The 8782-nt window shown below is 40.6% G+C and overlaps 1 long non-coding RNA gene across 1 annotated transcript in view; it reads left to right on the top strand.

Annotated features, from left to right (window-relative positions):
• The window catches only part of LOC107053038, a 178599-nt gene that overhangs the window by 23051 nt on the left and 146766 nt on the right, over positions 1-8782 (top strand). Inside the window, exon 3 of the long non-coding RNA XR_006938659.1 lies at positions 5850-5972. This is a non-coding gene — a long non-coding RNA (uncharacterized LOC107053038). The remainder of the gene's footprint in view (positions 1-5849; positions 5973-8782) is intronic.

Here is an 8782-nt window from a genome sequence, read left to right as displayed (position 1 = left end):
CTCCCAAGACCCTCCTATTTGCGTGGCTGCATAGGCATTAGGATGTCTCTTTCTTCTGTCTACATCTTACCTGATGACGTCCTTCGTCTTTCTCTGGTGGCACCAAATTGTCTATCTCAATTGTCCCTTCTGTCCTTGATATATCCTGTCTTCCTTTACTGCTTTGCTGTTCCCTGGCCTTAATCTCTGCTTCTCCCTCCCTACCTCATCTCCTTTCTGCTGTTTCTGCATCTCTGGGGAGTCACCTGAAAACTGCTGGTTGTGTCCCATCTCACTTATTTTGGCTCTGTGGGCTTTCAGGTCTGTCTTCCTCAGTGCTGTTCTTAATATCTCACTAGGGCCTTTTCCAGACCTACTACCTCTCCCTCAAGGAAGAGGAGGAGAGATGCCTTGTCTTGTCTACTGTAAGTCATTTCATGGTAGAAGGTGTGGAGGAATGCGGGGCAAATGAATAAATTGCAGACGGTGCAGACCACAGACTTAAATGCATTTGCAACATTTCTATCTGTAGAACTTTGTTGGGCGCTTTTCTCGTAGCACACTTGTCTGTTCTGTTGAATCCAGCTGCCAAAATAACCAGTATTATCTCTGTGGTAAAGGCAGGTGTCAGTCTGGGTTTGGATGTGGTGATGCCAGTCCAGGTTCACCCATAAATTTTTATAAGCTTGGAGAAACAGTTTCTTTAATGTTGTTTGACTTCTCATAGATGTTACTAGCCTCCTGGGATTTTCATCTCTCTTGGCCGGTGTTTTCAATGTGTGAAGCATTGTCTATGAAGACCCTGATTCTAGCCTATGGAGAGACTCAAGCAGTCTGAAGTTGAGCTCCTGCCCTGTGCAGCAACCTCATTTCTCCACTGCATTTGTCCTGCTCTCATTCTCATATATGAAGGTACTCTCATTTGGTTCATTTTACAGTCTTAAATCTGTCTCCCAAGCACTTTTGACATACGTGTGCATTACCCTGCATTCTGGATGTTTCAGGATAGCTGGGATAAACTTGTTTCTAATCCTAAACCAGCGGCTGTCTCGGTAAGGTTTAACACCCTGCTAAGATAAACATGCCACTGTTGAGATCTGTGCTTTTCTAATGAAAGGGTAGGGAGGCGGATCCTGCATATGAACAATAGACTTTTGTGTGGAAACGGCTCTGGAGTCTTAAGAGCCATTTACTGGAAGCTGCTAGACTGCACATTAGCTGTTCACAAGAGCATGCATCAGAAATTCCTTGCACACACCCATGAGGTGGCATGGGAGGATGGGACTCTTGTCAGCAGACCAGACCTTTTGCCAGGTGTGAAATTTTGGCTTTCCTTTTTGGTTCACGTGGCTGCTCATGTTGTTAGTAACTGTCACATTAGTAAAGTCCATTAGTGGGCAGCAAAATAAAGGGTTCTGTAATGCTGAGCTAGAAAGGCTCTACTTTTGAAAAGCTACCACAAAGACCTGTGACCAGTTCATCTCCTTGCAGAAATAAAAGGTGAAGGGGAATGGGGCTTGATGTTAAAGAGCTGGTTTAGCTGGTTTGCCTCAAGGCATGTCTGTGTAAATACCCTGGGATGTGGAGGCTCTGACTCTCCAGTCCCTTCTGTTTTTCATGTGACCATGGTCTGCCTCCTTGGCTGGAGGTCCCCTAAGAAGAATACATGCCATCTGTTTACCATCTACTTGCCGTCGATCTAAGTACTTTTGTAAGATGAAAACAAAGGTATCATGGCTCTTTTCATTTGCAAGCTTGGTTGCGCTCACCTGTGCTTTCTCCCACTGGATACAGCATAACAAAGTATAGGGGCAGGAGTTACCAAGCTGGAAACGTGCAGGCATGGTGCTTGAAAGCAAAACACGAAAAAAGGGCTGCTCTGCACAGGCTGATGTTATTTTGGCATCAGAGAAAGGAGTTGTAATAGAAAAAAGATCAAATCTGTTAAAATTAATCAGAATAGGTGATTTTGTTGTTGTTTTATTTCATGCGGTATATTATGATGATAAAACCTCTTCCTTATCCCCATAGATATTACCAAGTACATGGGGCAGGTGACTACTTGGTTTTTCCATGGCACAAAAGAGAAAGAAAGCTCCATAATCTTCCCCTAGGGTGACAGAGTCTCTCCCAGGCATCAGCCAGAGAGCCCTTCTCTTCTCCCATCATTGGTAAATTATGCAGCAATCCAGGACAGCTGTTTACCAGCTGTCCTGGACCCTTTTCTTCCCATCTGCTTTCTTCCACACATGTTCCTCTAATTGCAGTCTTACTAGTCTGCAGCTACTTGTGTTCAATCAAATCAAATTACCTTTTCAAATGGCTTCCTGTACATTCAAATTATGATGCTATGATAGACCTCTCTGGAAACAGGTACCGGAATCCAGCTGGAAATGTCTTGGTACTCATTCTTCTGAACAAGCTCCATGCCTCCTATGTCCTTATGGAAATCAGCAAGCCTTCTGTGTCTGTCCAGTCTTGCTTCTTTCTTCCCAGAAACAGCCCCAGTAGACCTATGAAGGCTGCAAAGCTCCTATGCTTTGCTTGCTTGGAAACATCTCTTCATTTTGTTGGCTACTAATGTATGCCTCAAACTAAGAAGCAAACAATTTATTTAGGAAGACAAGGCACGTAGAACTCCACCTCTTGCTTATCCTCTGAAATGAGTAGTTACTATTTCACTTGTATTCTTGTTTGCATATTCATGAACTGTTTAATATTACACTGAAGTTCTCCTGCCTCCAGAGAATTGCAGAGAGTGCTCATCAGGGTCACTCTGCCCAAATCTCAGAAGCCTTTCGGTAACTTCAGGATGATGGGAACTAGCAGTTGCTCCCTACATGATATGGTGGGTGCTTAATGGGGGCCTGAAGATGAAAAGTGTCAGTCTGTTACCACCACTTAATCAATACCATTCAAACACTTACAGTATACAGATAGTTTCAGCCTGGATTGTATCTCTGGAAAACCTCCTTGTTGTTTTTTTTTTATTTCTGAATAGAAGTTACTTGGTCTGTTCCAGGACCCACAGCAGCTGGCTGGAAGTCTTTTGTGACAACACCTTCAGTCTTCCTTATGCCTGTGGCTGGATGCCATTGGCTTTCCCATGTGATAAAGGTTAAAGCTTTATGATGTCAGTCTAAGAAGAAGGTTAAAGACTTCCGAGCATTGTAGGGACAACTCAGGAGAAAAGTGTCAACAGCTGTCAGAGCACCAGGCAGGAAATCTAGAAGCAATATCTAATTTCTAACAGGCTACTTGTTTCAGTAAACTCTGTGAGAAGAGATATCTCTATTCTGTTTGCTAGACTAAGGCCAACAAGCAGACCAGAGTGGACTAAGTCAGTCTGTGGCTATTTTCAGAAGATTTTTCAATACAGTTAAGATGTCAGAAATTATAAAAATTATGCTAAATATTTAATCCTCCCTTCTATACCTCTCCAGAGGTATGGCAGCTTGAATTATTTATCATTAAACACTGAATTAATTAAGTTGTATCTGAAACATTCTCTTCCAGAGATAGCTATTTAAGGGTTCTTCTTAGTCTGATAGAGAGAAATACAGAGTATACTACAGAAAACCTCTGTGCCTTTTCATTGTGAGATCTCTTCTCTGCAAGACAGGAGAAGAGAATTAGGGAGTAAAGCTACATCATGTGGAGAAGGATTGCCATGGAGGCATTTAAGGCAGCTAGGGACTTGCAGACAAACTGGTGGCCTGTTTTTCTGATTTTTTCTGATTACCAGACCCCTAAACAATCAAACTCTTCACATCTTCCTTTAATGATCAGAGATAGGAGGCAGACACACACAGCTCTGTCTCTTAGAGGAACAGAACATGCACAAAGAGGCTTTCAATGAGCATATAAAATCCCTGCTAAAAAATACCTATAATTAATATTAATTAATTTTGAATTTCAGTGCAAATGATTCTGGCTTTGTGCTTATATGTGCCCAGTTCCCTCTGACCTGTCTTTTTTTCTTTCACTGGATCCAAACATTGCTAAATCTCAGGGCTGTAGTCCCATGTGGTATCTACTGCAAAATACAAGGTGTGGCTGCAGCCGTCTTGGAAACTGCAGCTGTTTCCTCTATGTCTGACTGAAGGCCATTGGCTTTTATCTCCCCCAGCACTGTTTAAACTGACTAAACACTGTTGTTAATGTAAGCTGAGCCCTGCTGGTAGATATGAGCCTGCAGAAAGCACCAGATAAAGCAGCACCAGTCTTCCTCCTTCCCCTAGGAAGGTTAGACATCCCAGCTGGACTGTCTCTGGCTATTCTGCTACATTAAGGGTGTTGGAACATAAAAATTAGAACCTACCACCAACAAGGTGAGGTCAGTTTAGGTAAATGCTTTGTATGAAGGCTCCTTAGGCCTCGTAAAAGGCTCCGTCATTTACCTGAGGTATCTCAAAGGAGGGGCAAAGGGTTGAAGCTCTGCTCTTGCAGGCCATTTACGTTGATCACATAGGACAGCACTGGAAGGGCCAGGAAACTCCTGTGTTTATTGCACAAGTGTTGCAATAAATTGTTGAGCAAGCTGCCAGGGGGAACACTGTGGAGCTGGGATCTCGCTGGTGAATCTCTGTGTAGCTGTACATGGTGTAGCTAGCAGAGTTTTGTGCATTTGGAGAGCAGGGAACTGGTGGCACTGTATTTGTCACGTAGCAGTATTTGCATTTCCCTAGAACAGCTTAGAGATGAGATTTCTCAAGGACTGTTTAAACTCATGTATAACTTTTTAAGTTATATAAAGGTATGTAAACTGCAAAGTATCCCATCAGTGGAAGTAGACACAGAGAATAGCTGTTTACCACAGAAATCTCAGGGTTGTGTAAGTGCTTAGAACAGTGGCTGGATGGGTAAATGGGGGAAAAGGAAAGAACCACAGAAGAGATACGTGCAGCTCTCTTGAGCTGAGCCTGTGTTGAGCTTGAGGCTATCTTATACCATAGCCAAGCTTTTTCCCCAGTAGGCACTCCAATCATGAAGAGGAATGGTAAAAAAAACACCAGGACTTCAGTATGAATCTGTTTTGTTGTAGCTACTGAGTAGAACTAGGGCTGTAATGACACGATCTGGTGCAGGCTGAATGGTGCAGGCTGTAACCTAGCTGTCTGCTACACAATAATTCCTCTGCAGAGATGAAAACTGAACTAAGAAGAGTCATTTATTTTCACCCTTTGTATCACTGGAGAGCCACTAGAGAGCCTTAACCTTAGAGGATGAAAGCATCCAGCGCTTGGTTTTGCAATGAGTGGAGCTTAAGCCTGTGTTTTGGGTTGCAAACATTCTTCTATGCTTTACATGTCAAAGTCCTGATATGGACTTTTAATTAACGATATTTTTAAATCTTCTCCTATCTGCTTAAATTTAGAACATATATGCTGAATTCCAATGGAGATCAGCTTTTGTTAAGAGAGTGTTTGTTGGCAGCATGCACAGTAACTTAAACCTCAGAGGAACAGATAAAATATTGTAGTCTAAATAGTTGGCTGAAATCGCAGTTCAAAAAGGGTAAAAGTCTTTTTATTTCAGCATTTAAAGAAAAGCACATCTCTCCTAAGGATGTAATCTGTGAAGCATACCAGAGGTTTTTGACACTTGTAATTATAGCACCTGCATTGAAGAAAGGCTGTCAATTTGTAGCTTTGTGGTTTTTTTCCTCGTAAATGTAATTTTTTTAAGCCTTCAGTGTATCAGCAGAATATTGTCGTTTGTGGAACTACCTGGATTTGGTAGATGAGAATCAACAAATGAACCATTTACTGACTGCAAAATTGAGTTTTATAATTCAGAGACTGCTGAAAATGTATGTATATCTGAGGGAAGCAAAAATCAAACTGCATCATATTGCATGCTTTCTGCAGGTCTGAAAAAACTCGATCTTTCTGGATAAAAGTCCCAGAATCACGTACAATTTGGTTGGAAGGGATTGCTGGATGTCATCTGCTCCATTATCATACTCTAAGCACTGCTGCCATCAGAAAGAGGTAAGATCAGCTATGAATTTGTTCAGATTGGGTCTTGAAAAACTTCCAAACTTGAACACTACGCAGCCTTCCTAGTAACTTATTTCCGTGCTGTTTAAGATTTTAAAATATAATTAATTAAAAGCCCATATCAGGACCTTGACTTATAAAAGAATGCTTGCAACATTACCCTCCCAGAAGGGAAATATTTTCCTCTGTGTAATGCAAAAGCAATCATTTGTGGTTTCTACTTTCCAGTGTTCAGATTTCAGTTTTATGTTAATGTTCTTCTCTTAGGAGAAAAATAGTCCCACCTGTACAAACTTCAAAGGAATGGGGGAAATGTCAGACATTGGGCACCTCAGCTACTCAGCTCAGTTAATCAGCTAGACTCCTTAAATGCCCTCTCTGTTAATGGAGAAACTGGCATTTTCAGATGGAAATTCAGAAGGACCACAGCTATTTCATCATGGTAAATTTGTCTGTGAAATCAGATGGACTTAAAGATGTTTTCTTCTCATTGTGTGCAACAGCTTGGAGCGCTGATGAAACATGAGCTAAAAGCCTGATAAGAGAGCTGGAAAAATTAACCTAGGTTGAAGTTAAGGTTCCCATACCAAGCACCACTGCAACATTTAGCTCCAGTGAAATAATGCTGGGCAGTGGAAGTTTCCTCTGGATGGTTCTGCAGATGAATCTTTTCCAGTAACAAACAAATGTGCAATATGTTTAGCTGCTAGATATTTATGAAGAGGGCTTGTTATTTTATAGATTTCTTAGGTACTTTACATAGCTTTATGCAGTATGAAGTACAGTGGCTTCACAGAGAAAGGAAAGGCCTTTTTCTTTAGTGGAGCATTCTGATGCTCCAAATACTGTTGGATCATAAGAACTTCCTTTAAGAATTCAGAAGCACTTTTTAACTTACTGCTCAGGTTTGATGCACTCCTGTTTGATCGAACGATTTCCATCAGATCATTTTTCAGGTATTGAACTTATTTGACCTTTTGCCTCAGTTACTTTCTTGGATTTGCTCAGTGTACTAATCTTCCTCGGTGATTCTTCCACATCTATTCAAAGGCTGAGATTCTCACCTATGCCACGGCCAAAATTTCTTTTGTTCTGCTTATCATATCATCTTCCCCCTCCAGCCTGTGAGCCGTGAGTTGATAAAAACGAATCTAAACAGAGCAGATATGGGTGACCTGTAAACTTGAACTAGGAAACCTGTTCATCCAGCATTGAGTGCTGTTTAACTAAGCCTGAGCATGGTGAATTATCAAAGGGAGTTCTGCCTCTGACTATCTACTTTTCCCTAAGAATTGTTTGTGAAAATCTGTTTAGTAACATGAAGCATACAAAATGACAACCAAAGCTGCCCTCCAAAGACTCCTCTTAAGAGTATTTTAGCAGAGGCTTCATGAAAATGGAAGCCAGACATCACATCATACGTTGCAAAGTCAGTGTGAAGATCCGTATGGGTCAAAGCAGCTTCAAAAGGACGTGAGTGGGTTAACGTGTAGTCACTGGCATTTAGTATTTGTAGGCATTTACTGCTTTTAGCAACTAATACAGCAAAAACCTTTATAAACTGGGCTGGGCCAATCAAGTGGTCTAATTTTGATCTTAGATAAGCTATGAGTTTAAAAACTAAGGCTGGAATCTGATGATGTGGTAACATGAAATACCTCTTTGTTTGTGTGTGGCTGCTAGAATTACACTGTGTTTAGAAATGATGCAAATAGCACATTTGGATTCTGTTGCTCCCAAAGGGTGAGAATGTGAGTGTCAAGGGAAAAAGTTGAAAGAGAGAAAGAAATGTAGCATATGACTTCGAGATTTCCTCTAGTTCATCCATCTGTCCCATGGATCATCTGTACCTAGGTCATTTCTTAAATGTTTGCCTAATCTGTTACTAAAGACATCAAAGGAAAGAGGTGGTACGGGCCTCCCTTGGCAATCTGTTTCACATCTTTTATAATATTCTTTGAATATTTAAGTCATTCTTGATTCTGAACAAACCAATTGCTGAGGCTTCATGAGTGCCAAGCAGAACAGACAGATAGATAACTTTGTATATCCTCAGATGATACCCCTGTCTATAAAGCCTTGTTTGACTCTTGTAAAATGATCTTGAATTCTAATTCCATTTATTTGTGGTATCTTCCAATATCAAATCTTCTGCAGATGTTACCAGCTCCTTCTTTATTCCAATCTCCAGAACTTGAATAAAATCAGAAGCCTGTTACCCATTACAGGAAAGAAATTATAATGGTGTGCCACAACTTTTTTTCCTTACAAATCCATTTGGACTGTTCCTTATTTTCATTTTACCTTCAACAAGTATTTTGTAACACACAGATTTACTTTTTCTTTTTCCTGATTTGCAGTTTCTAAATAAATCTTCTATGTTTGTAAAGATGGAAATAGGCAAATCTAAGGACAGCTAATTAAATGCATAGACGGAAAGAGCTGGCTTAGTAGAACAAACTATCTGAAATACGAGTTATTAGAACATCGCTTAATAGATGTATATATTGGATCATGAAAAGAAGTACTAACAGTACTTCTTGTCATGAGATAGCAGTGCAAGTATTGGAAATACAGAAGTTACTGTTCTTGATGTTGATAAATACAACTTCATCCAGAAAAAAATAGGATTTAATTTTGTTTATTTAAGCATGATTTATCTCTTCTTATCAGAAAAATCAAATTTAAGAAAACTCTCACCAAATCCTCTTAGGACTGTGCACTGAGATGAGCCTTAGAAATGCAATCTTGTCTTCACTGAAAACATACTGAGGCTCCCTGCAATCCAGCCTTTGACAGGA

This window comes from Gallus gallus, chromosome 3 (assembly GCF_016699485.2).
Source record: "Gallus gallus isolate bGalGal1 chromosome 3, bGalGal1.mat.broiler.GRCg7b, whole genome shotgun sequence".
NCBI lineage: Eukaryota > Metazoa > Chordata > Aves > Galliformes > Phasianidae > Gallus > Gallus gallus.
This window is presented reverse-complemented; position numbering and strand designations above follow the sequence as displayed.